Genomic DNA, 15,564 nt, shown 5'->3' with positions numbered 1-15,564 from the left:
GTCATAAAGATTTTGCTTTTTTGTTTTCTTCTAGAAGTATTATATTTTTAGCTTTGGAGGTTAGGTCCAAGATTTATTTATTTTGAATTAATTTTGGGATATGGTATGAAGTATAGGTCAAGGTTCATTTTATTTTTGCTTACAGGTGTCCAACTGTTCCATTCCAGCTCCATTTTTAGAAAAGACTAGCTTTCCCCGACTTTTCAACATTTCTTCAAATCAATCAACTCTATATGTTGTGTGAGCTTATTTTTGGACTCTTAATTCTGTTCCATTGCTATTGCTGTCTACCCTAAACTGAGAGAACACTTTCTTGATTACTGTAGCTTTAGAATAAATCTGAAAATGGAGTAGTTTGGATCCTCCAACACACACACACACACACACACACACACATATATATATATTTATATATAAATTTTGGGATAAATTTTAAAGGGATCTTATGAATTTTTAAGAAAGAAAGCCTACAGGAATTTTGATTGGGATAGTGAGACTCTGTAGATCCATTTAGGGCAAATTGACAGCAACATTGATTCTTATGATTCATGAACATGGTATAGCTGTCCATTTATTTAGGGCTTCTTTAGTTTATCTCTGTAATATTTTGTCATTTTCCATGTACAAGTCTGTTAAATATTTTGTTAATATATCCTTGAGTGTTTTTGAGTTTTCTTCCATTGTAAATGGTATTGAGTTTTCTACTATTGTAAATACTATTGTATTTTTAAAAATAGTGCAGTTTGGTATTTTTAAAAATTTCAGTGTCCCACAGTGTCTTGCTAATATAAAAAAATGCAATTGGATTTTTAAAAAAAGATTTATTTATTTATTTATTTATTTATTTTTTAGAGACATGGAAGAGAGGGAGAAAGGGAGGGAGAGAGAGAAACATGGATGTGGGAGAGAAACATTGATATGAGAGAGAAACATTGACTGGTTGCCTCTCACACATGCACCAACCAGACATGTGCCCTGACCAGGAATCAAACTGGCAACCTTTCGTTTTGCAGTATGATGCTCAACCAAATGAACTACATTAGTCAGGGTATAATTGTCTTTTATATATTGACCTGGATTCTTATATCCTGAGAGCTTGCTAAACTTTTTTATTAGTTATATGTAGTGGATTTAAAAAATAGATTGCTTAAGATTTTCTGTATGGACAATCATGTTTTGTGAATAAAGAGTTTTATTTTTTATCCAATCTATAAGCTTTTTTTTTTTTTTTTCCTATCTTGCCTTACTCTTCTGGCTAAGGTCTCACATTTATGAGATTTAAAATAGCTGTTTTAGAGTCTTTATCTACTAATTTTATCATCTCTGTCACTTCTGGGTCTGTTTATATATACACATACACATTTTCTTAAATTTGATGATGAACTATTAGGCTGTTTCCATATCTTAGTGGTTGTGAATAATGGTGCAGTGTTTGGTGTATTATGAGGTCTCTCCATTCTGGCTGGTGGAAATAGGGACTATTCCCACTTCTGTGTGAACTCCAGAAATGGTTTGGTCTACTACTTTATGGTGATTCTTTCCCTTGCCTTGGGTGGTTTCCTCTCATACATGAATATATCGATTCTTACTCCAAACCTCAAGGAGGCCCCTTTGCAGATACCTGGTGCTCTATAGATCTCTAGGAAACTCCTTCCTCGTCAGTACTTTTGCCCTGCAAATTCTACCTGCCTTGACCTCTGAACTTCAGAGGTCCCACTGACCTTTACTGAGTGGAACTGCTGGGCCTTGATGAGGATCCTGCTCCCTGTACTATGGCCCAGAAATCGCCTCCAGGCTCTGAGCTAGGGTGTTAGCATGTTTGTTTCTCTCCTCTCAGGGATCACAGTCCTGCGCTACCTGTTGTTTGATATCTGAAAATATCTTTTATATATTTTCTCCAGATTTCTAGTTGTTTACAGGAAGAGGGGCGATTCTTGAGGCAGGTAATCCTTCACAGGCAGAAGTGGAAGTCCCCCTTATAAAATTTTTGAGGCATGAATCAGAGACCATTCTACTATGTTACTGAGGAACTCTACTTCATTCTCAATTGAACCCCTAATTCCTAGAACCATCAACAGCTTATTGATTGACTGATTGACACATATCAACCTTCTGAGTGGTCCTATTAAAGCCCCTTTCCCTAGACCTGTGGTAAGGGACAAGCACACCTCCACCCCCACCCCTTCCCCACTACCGGGGGGAGGTTGGTGGTGGGAATCATTGTATAGATCTCTCCAAAGAAATGCTACCTCTATTTTTTTAACCCCTCTTAGCTTCTCCAGCTCCTTTTGTGAGCTTGACGAGGTGGTCAGCTAAGGGTCAAAAGCTGGTTTTCAACCACCCCCTTGGCAGGTCCTGCCTTGGTGGTGCTCCCCCACTCTGCAGTATAGGCGTCCTGGTCACCCGTTCTCCTGGGGTCTCAGTCCATACCGAGGCAAGTTCTCAGATCCTGTCACACTTGTTTAGACCACTGCAAGCAGGTTTCTGTCACAATTTCTAACTCATATAAGCCCTGAGAGGAAAAGTAGCTTCTGGGGCACAAAGATAATTTTGACCTAATTTGGGCAATTGAATAGGGACTAGGGTAGGAGAGTGACAGGTTCCGTTGGGATGGAGTGCAACTGGAAGGACTGTGGGCCTGAGAGACACCAACAGGATCTAGGGTCACTGGGTGCAGTGGGAGTGGTGAGGGTGGGTAGGAGGACTCAGAGACGCTGGATGTCATGGAAGGAATGGGGACAATAAGAGGGATGGGGGCGCAGGGGAGGCTGGGAGGACTAGGAGAATGGAGGGGGCATCAGTTTACATGAGAAGAGAGATGAACCCCATAGCAGCTAGGGGAAGCTGGAGAGGACTGGGCGGGACTTGGGAGTGACCGGAAGCTGTTTCTTGTATAGAGAAAAAATATTTACATTTCTTTATTGTGGTAAAATATACATAATATTTACCATTTAAAACATTTTAATTGTGCAGTTTGATGGCATTAAGTATGTTCACAAGGTTGTGCAACCATCTCCCCAATCCATCTCCAGAACTTTCTCATCTTCCCAAACAGAAGCCCATTCAACAGTAGCTCCCCCTAACTCCCAGCCTCCTGCAGCTTCTATCCTACTTTTTGTCTCAGACAGAGAACATTTTAAGCCATAATTTCCCTTGTCCCTAGGCATCTCCCTTGCAGAGGTATGGGGACTGGGAGGCAGGGAGGGGCTGGGGGAAATGGGGGTGGAGGAGAGACTAGGAAGCCCTGTGCAGTCCCGGCAGCACTGGTGGGATGGGTGGGGCTGAGAGGGCCTGCAGCTGGGAAAGGACTGGAGGCGATGCCCAGGGGCTCACAGGGAGGCCAAGAGAGGCCTCAACCCAGTGGCTGTGTCCAGGCTCTTGTCACCCTGCAGGAAAGAATTCAGGAATGAAATGGAGAGATTCAGCAAAGCACAGCAGATTTATTGAAGTGGTAACATGCACTCAGGAGGGAAGGGCATGCGAGACAACTCAGAGAATGAGTCACTCCGACAGGGTCTTAGTGAAAGTTTTTGTCAGCTGTGGGCAAGGGGAGGGAGTGAGGGTGGATCGTGGTCTCTGATGCGGAGGGGTGGCCATCAGCCCAGCTCCTCTCGATCCCTCCTCTCTGGATGGAGACTCTTTCTTTGGTTTACTTAGAAATGTCGCTGTGTTCTGGAGGGCAGAGTGGCTTCAAAATTTCAAGGTAGGTCAACATGGCTACCAGCAGTGGCTGAGACTGGTTTTTATTAGTCCCAACTATTTTTTACCCCATGAAATTGGGAGGGGGGCAACCACATCACATCCTCAGTGTCTGACCCAGGAGGTGAGCAGCGGGGAACAGGTGTCTGGCCACAAGTCACCGCAGCCATGTCCTAAGCTAGGAGGGACAGGTGGGGTGGAGCCTGGGGCCTCTGTTCCTTACACTAACGTTCCTGCCTCAGGGAGCTGCCTTGGGTGTGGAGGAATTGAGTGCTGGTGGATGTCAACGTGGGTAGCACAAGGCTGGTCATCCCGATAAATCATAGCCCCTCCCAAAAGAGAGCCCTCTGATCCCCCTATGAGAACACCTGCGGCCGCTGCCCCAGGTCTGTGTGGTGACGGCTGCGGGGACCCTCCTCTGGGTGACCTGAAGCTGCGTGGCTGCCAGGATGAGCTCTGCCCCCACCCCATGGCCAGCATACTTGCATCCTGTCTGGGGTGGGAAGTGAAAGGGGGCTTGCGGGACCCTGTCTTTCCTCCTTACTGGGCCTAGGGGGTGACTGGAGGTGGCCTAAAATCTTGTTTGTGTTTTACTAATTCTGGCCAACTGAGGGTCTCTGTGTAATGACCCCCCAGGAAGTGGGGAAATAATTTGCTCCTGGTGCCACACAAGGACCTAGAAAATGAGCTTCTAACCAGTCTGGACCAGAGGGACCAGAGCACAGTGGGGGTCCCAGAGGAATTGTGCGAAATGGGTGGAAGTTGGCGGGCCTGGGAGCCTAGAGTATAAGAAGACTGAAGGTCTGGAAGGGTTAGGAAGGGACTGGGGAGCTGGATGAAATGCAACTGAAATGATTTTGGGATCTGAGTTGCTAGTGAGGACGGACTGGAAGGAACCTAAGGAGATGGGGGGAGCTGAAATTTCAGATGGGGTGGAGTGAGAGGCTGAGGGGAGGTGAGTGGAGGCGTGGAAGGGAAAAGGTGAATGAGGAGGGTGGAAGAGGCTGGGGAGGCGGGGAGGCCTTTGGAAGGACGCTGCAGGGACATTTAGGACAGTGGGGAGCCAGAAGACTCTGGGATGAACAGGGAGGTAATGGGAAGAAGTGGGGTGAGGCATAGGGAGGGGTGGCCTAGCGGGCTTGGGAAGAAGTGGGAACCACAAAACAGCAGGGGAGGGGCTGAGAAAAATGCTCCTTTTTCTGGAAGTAAAACTTCCCACTATGATTAACAATTTCTCAACTTGTAGTTCTACCAGTTTTGGCGTTCCCTTGCTTCAGGGAGGAGTTATGTGCATGTCTGACTGGAATCCCTACCTCCACTGTGGTCCTATTAAAACCCACCCTCCGCCCTGGCTGGTGTGGCTCAGTGGACTGAGTGCCGGCCTACAGACCAAAATACTGCCAGTTCGATTCCTGGTCAGGGCACATGCCTGGGTTATGGGCAGGGCATGTGAGAGGCAACCAGTTGGTGTTTCTCTTGCACATCGATGTTCTTCTCCCTCTCTTTCTCCCTCCATTCCCCTCTCTCTAGAAATAAGTAAATAAAATCTTAAAAAATAAAATTCACCCTCCACATGGCATTAAAAGCAAATCAGGCCCTCCCCTTGCTTGAGACCCTTCAAAGCTCCCACAGCTCGCACCTTTGCCTTCAGGAACACCCTTCCCCTGGCTCCGCCCTCACCTGGTCCTGCTTCCCTCTCTGTCCTCAAGACTCTGCTCACATCTGTACAACTCTCTAGGCTCAGCATTCTCTCTGCTCCTCAACCCTCCAAACTGGATCCAGGCTCAGGGTTTTGCTTCTGCAGCTGCTTCTGCCTGGAATGTTCTTTACCACACAGGTCTTAGCTACATTCTTACTCTTTGGCTCTCAACTCAAATTCTATCTTCTTTGGAGAGATCTTCTCAGACTACCCTAGATAAAGCAGCCCCCACCTTGCCAGTGGCTGTGACCCGCAGGCCTGTGCTCACGTTTCTCCTGGCCCTGACCAGCGCCTGGTGTCATGTGACTGCTTCATCTGCATGCTCATTGAATGCCCGGACTAGAACATACACTCCTGAGGGCTGGGTGCTGTCTTCTTCTTCACTGCTGTATCTCCTGTACCCGGGCTAGTGCTGAGAAGGTGGTAAGTGTTGAATAAATGACTTCTGGTTGACTATTGATTGACTCATTCATTCACAGCAGTGCTCACAGACAGCAGCATTATTCACAATAGCCCAAGGGTGGAAACAACCCAAGTGTCTATAGACAGCTGAATGGATACACAAAATATGGCATATCCATACAATGGAGTATTATTTATCCTTAAAAAAGGAAATTCTGACACATGCTGCAACATGGATGAACCTTGATGGCATTATGTTAAGTGAAATAAGCTGGTCAAAGAAAAGACAAATACTGTATGATTCCACTTCTATGATGTACTCAGAGTAGTCAAATTCAGAGACAGAAAATAGAATGGTGGTTGTCAGGGGCTTCAGGGAGGGGGATGGGGTGTTACTATTTAAGGGGACAGAGTTTCAGTTTTGCCAAGATGAAAAAGTTCTGGAAATGAAGGTAGTGATGGCCACACAACAATGTGAATGTACTTGACACTAGTGAACTGTCTACTTAGAAATAATTAAGATGGTAAGTTTTATGTTATGTGTTTTTTACTACAATAAAAAAGGGCATCGTTGTTATAGTCATGATTGCTGAATCTTGTTAGTGGATTGTTCATTTTATTAACATGAAATACCCATCTTTGGCTTAATGGCTTTTGTACTGAATTCAGTTTTGTCCTACATCACTATATCTGTACCAGCTCTTCGTTTTCTTTGGTAGTTGCCTGAGCAGGATATTTTTGTCCATCCTTTACATTTCAATCTTCCTATATTGTAGCAGCTTCTTAGGCAGGTCTCTTGTTGACAGAATATAGTTGGATTTTATCTATTTTGAAATGCTTAGTTTTCTTAATAAGTGAATTTAAGCCACTTAAATGTATTGTGACTGATACATTCGGACTTATTTTGTATTTTCTATTTACCATGCTTGCTTTCTTATTTTGTACTTTATTTTTCGTTTCCACCAGTTACATATGCACATAGTGTAAAGCATTAGTTTCTTTCAAGGTTTGTTTAGAAAAATATCTGTATGTTGTTCCTTTCCATTACCTCGTCCCTGCGAGCAATCCCTTTTATATTTCTTTTTCAGATGATTAAAAAAAAAAACACTGCCATGTTTCTAAATAACATGTTCGTGTACTATTTCCTGATTATTAAACGCTTATCTTGCAGCTGAATCCCACCCCTCATGGTTTGCTCTGCCACGCAATGGAGTATCATTCAGACATAGGAAGGCATGAGAAGCTCTGCAGTACACACCGCAGCCCACAGCATCCTTGGTATGTTATGCTGAGTGAAAGAAGCCAGTCACTTAAAACCACATAGTGTATGATCCCCATGGGTATGTATGCCCAGCGTGGGCGAATCCAGCCAGACAGAGAGTAGATTAGTGGTGGAATGGGGTGGGATTACTAATGGGTACAGAATATCCGTTTGGGGTGATGAAAATGTCCTGGAATTAGGTAGTGGTGATGGTTGTGCACACTTGCGGATATACAAAAAGTCACTGCCTTTCCATCCATAAAATTCGTTTAATGGACTATATCTCAATAAAAACCAAACACACAAACAATCTGTGTCTCTATGATCCTCTGAGGAAAATGAGAACCTTAGTGCCTTAGCTCAGAGCCTGTTTGAAAGCAAAGCCTGTGAAAGGTCTGTCTGTGTGTTAGAAAGTTGCTCCGGGAAATAATGGCAGGAAGCTGGAGGGAGGCCGGGAGAGTGAGAGACGCAGGGAGAGTGAGAGACGCAGACAGAGCCACAGTGCGTGCCCCTGGGGTCTCTACTGTGGGCGTTTGGGGCTCGGTTCCTGTGAGGGTCTTTCCTAGGAGCCTATAGAAGCCTTTTCAAAATTGCCCACGTGCAGAGTCAGTGGGAGAAGCGCTTACCCCCCAGTGGCCCTTCCCCTGGAGGAGGGCCGCCTCTGGAGGCGTCAACTCCGGGAAGTGGTGGAGAGCAAGTGAAACACTTGGGGAGGCTGCAGCTTTGGCTGGAATCAGGGGTGAGGCAGCAGCGCCATCGGGCACGTGGGGCTCTTCACCGCCCTCTGAACTCTGTCCTCCCAACTCCTCTGTGCTTGGGATCCAACATTTTAGTACCAGCTACGGAACATAATAAAATGACTGATGGTTAGTTAGAGTTGCCAGTACATTTAGCTGGTTTATTTGCTTCTTAGTGCTTATTGCAGCCACGGCTTCTTTGAAGGCTCGTTCTTTTCTTTCAAATGATGCCTGAAAACGTATTTAATTTGCCACTGCTCTTAAAGGATAGTATTGCTGTGTCCACGACTCTAGGTCCAACTTTTATTTTCCTTTATGCCTTTGAAAATATTATTTTATTGTCTTCTGGCTTCTAGTGTTGCTGATGAGGCTCTGATGTCAGATTCTTTTTCTTGTTTTTAGGTAATCTGCTTCTTTTTATTTCTGGTACTAGGATTGTAACCCCCCTTGATCCTTGATGTTCTGAAGTTTTACTAAAGTGAAACCAGTATGGCTTTTTCTCAGTGTATCATGCTTAGCACGTGGTGAACATTTTTCCCAGGGTAAGGACTTATGTTTTGGGTTCTTTTTTTTTAATTTCTGGAAAATCCTTGGCCATCACCTCTTTAGCAATTTCTCTCCATCACTCTTTCTACCTATCTGTTCTGGACAAATCTATTTCTGTTCTTCTTATGTCTGATTTTTTTCTTTCATATTTTCTTCCTGATCTCTTAGCGATATGTTCTTGAAGATTTCCTCAATTCAATCTTCTAGTTCATTATGTCTCTCTCCAGCTGTATTCAGTTAGGTATTCAGCTTACCTTTTGAGTATTTTTCCTATAATTTTAATTTCCTGGATTTCTAATGGAATCTTTGTTATTTGTCCCACTCTTATTTCATGACTCTTTTGTTGTTGTTTTGTGGTTACTAGCCCTTTGATTTCTTTGAAGACTTTAAAGATACCCACTTTAAAGTACTTTCTAAATTGCCTAAAACTTACTTTTCAGCTATCAGTTCTTCCATTTGCTGAGTTCTTTTAATTTTATTTTTTTGCTCTGTGATCCCTGGTTGTGAGGAGTCTGAAGATTCGGTTAAACCCAAGGCCATTTGCTTGTGGCCTCAGCTTGGTCTGTATGTGGCTGGGCTCCAGCCCAGGGCTTTCCCAGAAGTGTCCACTGTGGGCTCCATATTATGTGAGTGATGCATTTCTGGGACAGTCCCTTCGAGCTTGGTGGCTCTTCTGAGGGCCCAACCACAGGCCTGTGGCTTTGGGTTTTGCCATGACCTTGAAGGGTGGCTGTAGCTGTTCCCGTTCATGTTCATCAACTGGCAGGACAGGTCCTTGCTCAGCATTGACATTGTGGCCCACACGTGATACACTCCAGCTCACTTCCTGGCCCCCAGGGACTGCCTTTTATTTTTAAGAAGAGATCTGCATTTCCTGTCTACAAACATGTCCTTCTCTTGTTATTGATTGCATTTGTGTGATGATTAATTTTTTTCAAGTCTCATGTCTATTTTTAAAAACTCTCATGTCTAAAAGAGATGGTTTCAACCATCTTTAACCAGAAGCGATATGACTTCTCCACCTGTGATACAGCCCTGTGAACTACATGGTGTTTCACAAGCAGATCTGTAGAAGTGCACACACCCAGAACTGTGTGCTAGTCCTCAACTTGAACTACAGCTACTCGCATCAGGCCTGTTTGGACCTGTTGGTGACCAGGGTCTGGCTCAGCCTAAGGCAAAGGCATAAAGGTAAAACAATCTGTAGTTTTTGAGAGTTGAGTTTGAAGCATGTATGCATATTTATTAATTTTACTGTATGTATACACACACACACACACACACACACACATATATATATATATATATATATATATATATATATATATATATATATATATCATTCACTATCTGCCAAAGGGATTTAATACAATAATTTTAGGACGCAGATACTATTATTATTATCCCCATTTTGCAGATAAGACAACCGAGGTTTAAAGAATAGAGAGCCATGACTGAGATTTGGAGTCCTTAGCCACTGCTCTGTGCTGTGTGTGTGTGTGTGTGTGTATGTGTGTGCTTGTACACTAGCTTGCACATGGGGGTCGGGGCATGAAGTCAAACTCCGGCTGTGGTGTGACTTTCCACAGCTTGCTGTGGAATGAGGAAGAGGACAAAGGAATGGCAGACGCAGGGACCTGGCCCACTGACCCGGCCTCTTGCCCCAGACCAGCTCTGCCCACTTCCTCCCTCCCTGCTCATGTGGCCGTGGGGCGGGCCTAGATTGGGCTCAGAGCAGGCAAGGGTACCAGGAAAGCCTGGCTGCAGCGGCGACAATGGGTTCTGTCCTCTCTCATCCTTTCCCACCCCTGTCCCACCAGCAGGGAAATCTTTTCACTGCAGACTGTAGGGACAAGGGCTGGAGACGGGGGAGGAATGCAAAACAGCTTCTCCTTGGAAGAAAGACGAATATACCACTTCATCATTATTCTTTGTGTATAGGGACACAGAGAAATGAAAAGAGACAGGGATACAAGGACCAAGAGGATCAAAAATTACAGAGAAATAGAGAGAGCTGAGCCAGAAAGGTGCAAAGACAAACAGACACAGTGACTGAGGGACAGAGAAAGATGAACGTGGAGGGGGACTGGGATGGAAGTTGCTGAGAGATGGGGAAGAGGAGAGTCAAAACTGACATGGAGGGTGAAATGCAAGGAGCTGAGCCCCTGGGGTCCTGGGGAGGGGGCTTGGAGTTCTTGGGGAGTCTGGAACAGAAGGGCCTGGAGCCAGGGGTCCCTGACCTACCGGAGTGGCTGTTTATCTGAGGTAGGGGCTGGGGCTGGGGCTGGAGTAAGTGTGTGTGTGTGTGTGTGCTCAGCCTCCGCCCTGGACTGCTGACCTGGTGTCCCTGGAGCTGGGGACAGGTGCCTTGCCTCTCTGTGCCCTCCTCCTGAATGGGGCCAGCTGCCCCCCAGCCCCCACCACCAGTGTCAGGTTCCAGGCTGTTCCCTGGAGGAACTTTGATCTGGAAAGAATGAGAGTGACCGATCTGGCTGCTTCCCAGGGCTAAGCCGTGTCACTGAGACCTGGCCTGGGCTGCTCCACTGCCTTCCCGCCCACTGAGACACCAGGCAGGTACTCTGGGGCTCAGGGGATACAGAAGGGGTCTTTTCTGCCTTGTTCTCGCCACCTCTATTCACTGTTCGATCGCTGGTTAACGCACTCATTCATTCAGCGCCCTCCCCTCTCACTCACGCATTCAACAGGCGTTGGCTGGTGGAGTTGGGAACTGGGCAATGGGGCAAAGGAATGAAGGAGACGGGGTCCTGCCCTTTCTGGAGTCCCTATCCTGAGGGGCGCAGGGGGTCTCACAGACACACCCTAACGGAGATCACTACTCAAGAGCACACAAGCCCCACATTGGAGGAGGGAGACCAGGGAGACCAGGGAAAGACAGGAGGGATGTTTTCCAACTGTCCTGGTGGGGCAGGGAGCTAAGGTGAGGAGTAGTGATGGCTTCATCAGGGACGGCTTCCCAGAGGAGGCAGCATTAAGTTGGGTTCTGAAGAGCTGAAGGATGAACAGGAGTTTGTCAGACAGGATGGCAAGTAGAAGGGACTCTTTAGGCAGAGGGGCCAGCACAGGCATAACTGCCAGAAGTGTGAGTTTTGTGCATTTTGCTAGAAGGACCTTAAGTAGCACGCTCAGGCACTTCCCTGTTGGTGGAGAAAATCCATGGGTGAGAAGGACAGTTTCATTAGAGAAAGGTGACTCTGGGGGCTTGCAGGGGAAGTGGCAGCCCGATGCTAGTCTTTGCCTTTCCAGGGAGGGGTGGGTGCCCCCTGAGACCAGCCCCAGTGAGTCTCCAAAGGCAGCGCAGCTTGTCTAATGGACTGCAAAAGGCTCCGCAGGCTCCGCAGGCTCCTCAGGCTCCGCAGGCCCCACAGATCAGGCCCCAGCCCAGCCCCCGCCTCAGCCTGGCCTCCCCACCCCCACTGATCACCCTGAGTGACAGGCCTTTTGCTTTGCTGGACTGAAAGCAGACACTGCCCAGCCTGCGGGGCCCCTGGGGGAGGCCCAGTGAGCCCTAGCCCTGGAGCTCTGGCTTCTCTTGTCCTGGAGGCCACGGAGCCGGGCCCTATAAATAGTCCAGGAAGGGGGAAGGGAGGCAGGCCAGGCAGGGCTAGGGGGCCGGACTTTGGGTGGGCAGTTGTGGAGGGGGCAGGGAAAAGGGGAAGGAGCCCTGAGTTTGAGCCTGGTTCTGCCTTCAGATGACTGCTTGCCCCTCTGGGCTCAGGGTCCTCCGTGCCAGGGCAGCCGGCTGTGCAGGGTAAAGCAAGCACGCACTGGGGCTGTTGTTATAAGAGGAGGGGCCCGTCCTCCTTCCTCCTATCTCTGGGTGGGTTTCCGGAGGCCCGAGGGTCAGGACATTAGCTGTAAGGGCCCCAGCCTGGGCCTGTCCTGCCCAGAGACCACTTCCCCAGTCCCCAGTGGCTATCTCCGGGGTACATACCTTTCCTGGACCTCAGTCTCCCCTCTTGGCCCTGCTGTTCCCAGGGTGGGAGTGGGGGACTGGGGTGAGTCAGTGGAGACCTCTCCAGGCTATGGGCCCCGGTTTAGGGGCTGGGACCTGAGGCAGAGGATCCTGGAAATGGAAAATGTGAGCCTAACAGCCTTATCTGGGCTGGAAGCAGCTGTCTCCACTCCACACCCTGTGCAGCCCCCGCCTCTGTGGGGAGAACCAGAGGCTCTTTCACACAGGGATGCTTGCTGTTTGCTCTCTGGGTAGCCTGGGCTTCAGCAGGGGCCTGTGGGAAATTCCTCCTCTACTGGAACCATAGTAGGCAGTTAGATAGGCATGAGCAGAGCCGGAATGCTGGGCCAGGTGCAGAGGGTTACAAGGGCAGAGAGCTCCGGGTGCCTAGCAACGGGCAAAACTACAAGCCCTTGCAGACCACTCCCTTGAGCACTAAGTCCCGGAAGATGACATCTAGGCTTCAGCTGTGTTTCAGCTCCAGGCACAGAGAAGCAGCAAAATCAGATGGAGTGATGCCATGGCTGCCTCAGGACCAGCTGTGTTGACTGATGACACCAGGATTCAGACTAGTCAGTGGAGATCACAGGGGCACACCTGGAAAGCTGATGAAGGTGCTATTGAGTCCTCCCCTGAGACCTCAAATAAAGGCCCTCGGGCTGGAGGAGCCAGTTTGGCTCTCTCTATGGAGCATGAGCATACCCGGGCCTTTCCCAGACCCTTCTTTCCCCAGGTGCTCTCTGTCTGTCTGTCTGTCTCTCCCTCCTCTCTCCTAAGCTCCAAGGGCCCTTCTTTTTCTGTAACTTGTTTTCTGAGCCTATTTTTTCTATGGCTCACTTCTTCTACCTCTGTGACTTTCTAAATAAACTTTCTCTTGTAGTTTGAGTCTTGCCTCTGAATTCTTTCTTAGCCAGAACTTAAGCTCCGAGGTTGCTGAGCTGAGGTCTCACACCTGGTGCGGTTTTTTCACCGCTAACAGGGCCCAGTGTTGGCCCAGGAGGGCAGGGAGTTCTGCTTTCTGTTACCGCCTTCCCTTAGAATTTTATATGCAAGAGTCTTGGCAGAGTACCCAGAATCTGTACCATATAGAAACAGACTTCCAGGTCTGGTTAGAGAGTCAGCAAGAAATGTGACACTTGTGGTCAAACTCACACATACACTCACCCTCACACAGTTACCCACACAGACATATGTAAGCACATGTATATACTGACCCACATGATAGGCATGCGTGTAGTATCAGTAGCATAGGACACACCTCAATGTCTGTGCTGACATATGTACTGCAGGCATGCATACATATTTGTGTCTATAAACATATTCATCACCTACTAACAAATATGTAAATATCCTTTCTGGAAACATGGGTACTTGCAAACGTGCACATGCCCCACATGCCACATATGTGTGCAGGTTTTAAAACTATAACTCACACAGATACGCCACACAGGTATGTGCAAGCATGATTCATGCACAGAGAAGCCCTCAGAGACATGGGAAAAAGATGAACCTGACAAGTTTACATGCGTGTTGGGCACAGTATCCCTGGGATGGAGGGATGAAATTTAAAGGAGGGTCTGCTAGAGAGGAGTTGGAGTGACCCAGGGTCACATCTCTTCCCCACTGCCCAGGATCGCCCCAGTGACTCTGCACCCCAAGCTGAGGGCAGAGGGCAGAGGGCAGAGCCCCATGAGCCCCGCTCCAGGGCCCTGGCTGGAGATGAGGCTGGCGCCCCGAGACTTGCCCACCCCATGGCCTCTGCTCCTGCACAGCCTCCACCGCAGCTCCCGACTCCCTCCTTAGCACTCTTCTTGGCTCCTGAACCCAGCAACCTGGCAGGAAAAGATAAATACAAGCCCTGCGTCCCCACCCCTATGGATCTCATAACAAGGCAGCGGTTTCCAGGGCAGAGACTGGATTTCAGGATTTGGGAGGAGATGTGGGGGATGGTATGTTTGCCAGCATGTGCAGTCCTGAGGTGTAGTCTGCTGAGCCCTCGTTAGCTTGCTCCACTTGGGTGCCTGCAGCTGTGGATCATGGGGAGTGGGCTATAGCTGCTTTCATACTCCTTCCCAGTTATGAAGCCTGACTGCTGGGCCTCTTAGCTGCCCCAGCAAGCTGAGGGCTGCACGGAGGCCGTGGTAGGGCCAATTAGGGCCTGACAGAAAATAGATCTGACCTGGCTATGATGGTCCAACCTGAGCCCTTCCTGGCAGAGAGGCTTGGAGGGGTGAACTGACCAGTGAGGTTGGCAGCTCTCTTTGACCCAGTGCAAAGGCTGATGTGACCTTGGAGACAGGTTCTGTGTAGCATCTGTGAACCGCCCCCATGGCTTTCCATCCCCTGTAATGTTCCCTCTATGTGACCTGCCTTCGTGACTGGTACCTCCACAGCCCCCAGATTCCCAAGTCAGCATTCTGAAGCCATCTTTGCCTTCCTCCCCATTGTCCATCCATCCAGCAGTCCTGTTCTCACTGGCTTTACAATGGCCCACTTTTCCCAGGCATTCAGTCACCCAGTGTTTATGGAGCACTTTCTAAAGCTAGTTGTGCTCCAGGTGGGATAGGTGAACAGCTGAGATGGACAGTCCCTGCTGTCCAAGGATGGGGTCTGACACAAGGATGCAAGTGTGTGCATACAGGCACCCATGCTCACGGACCCAGTGCAGAGGGTGAGGGCGGTACCAGGCAGGTGGGCAGAGGACTGCACAGGACTGAGCCGTCCTCCTTCTTGTGTCCTGCCTTCACTCTGTAAACCCTATGTGCAGTCTCAGGACCTGAGGGTCTGGGAATTGGGCGGGACCTTCAGGACAGCAGACTGAGGTGAGTGGATGAGAAGTGGAGAAGTGGGAGCCATCAGCATGGTGACACCCCTCCCAAAGGGGTTTGTAGGTAAAAGGGGGGCAGGCCCAGGTCAGAGCCCTGGGGACCACCACAGTTAAGGGATGAGTGGCCCTGGCCAGTGTGGCTCAGTTGGTTGGGTATCATCCTGCAAACTGAAAGGTCGTGGGTTCAAGTCCCACTCAGGGCACATGCCTGGGCTGTGGGTTCGCCTCCGATCAGGAAGCGTACAGAAGGCAACCAATCAATGTTTCTCTCTCACATTGACGTTTCTCTCCCTCTTTTTTTCTCTTTCTTCCCCTCTCTCTGAAAAAGGGATGAGTGAAAATCAGTCACTCTGGAAAATCCTTAGGGAGGAAAGAGCAGGGAGGTGAGTCTGGAGAGAGGAAGAGGGAGGAGTGGTCCTT

This window comes from Furipterus horrens, unplaced genomic scaffold (genome assembly GCF_987537825.1).
Source record: "Furipterus horrens unplaced genomic scaffold, mFurHor1.1.pri manual_scaffold_11, whole genome shotgun sequence".
NCBI classification, from domain to species: Eukaryota; Metazoa; Chordata; class Mammalia; order Chiroptera; family Furipteridae; genus Furipterus; species Furipterus horrens.
The sequence above is the reverse complement of the archived record's forward strand: the minus strand, read 5'-3'. Positions refer to the sequence as shown.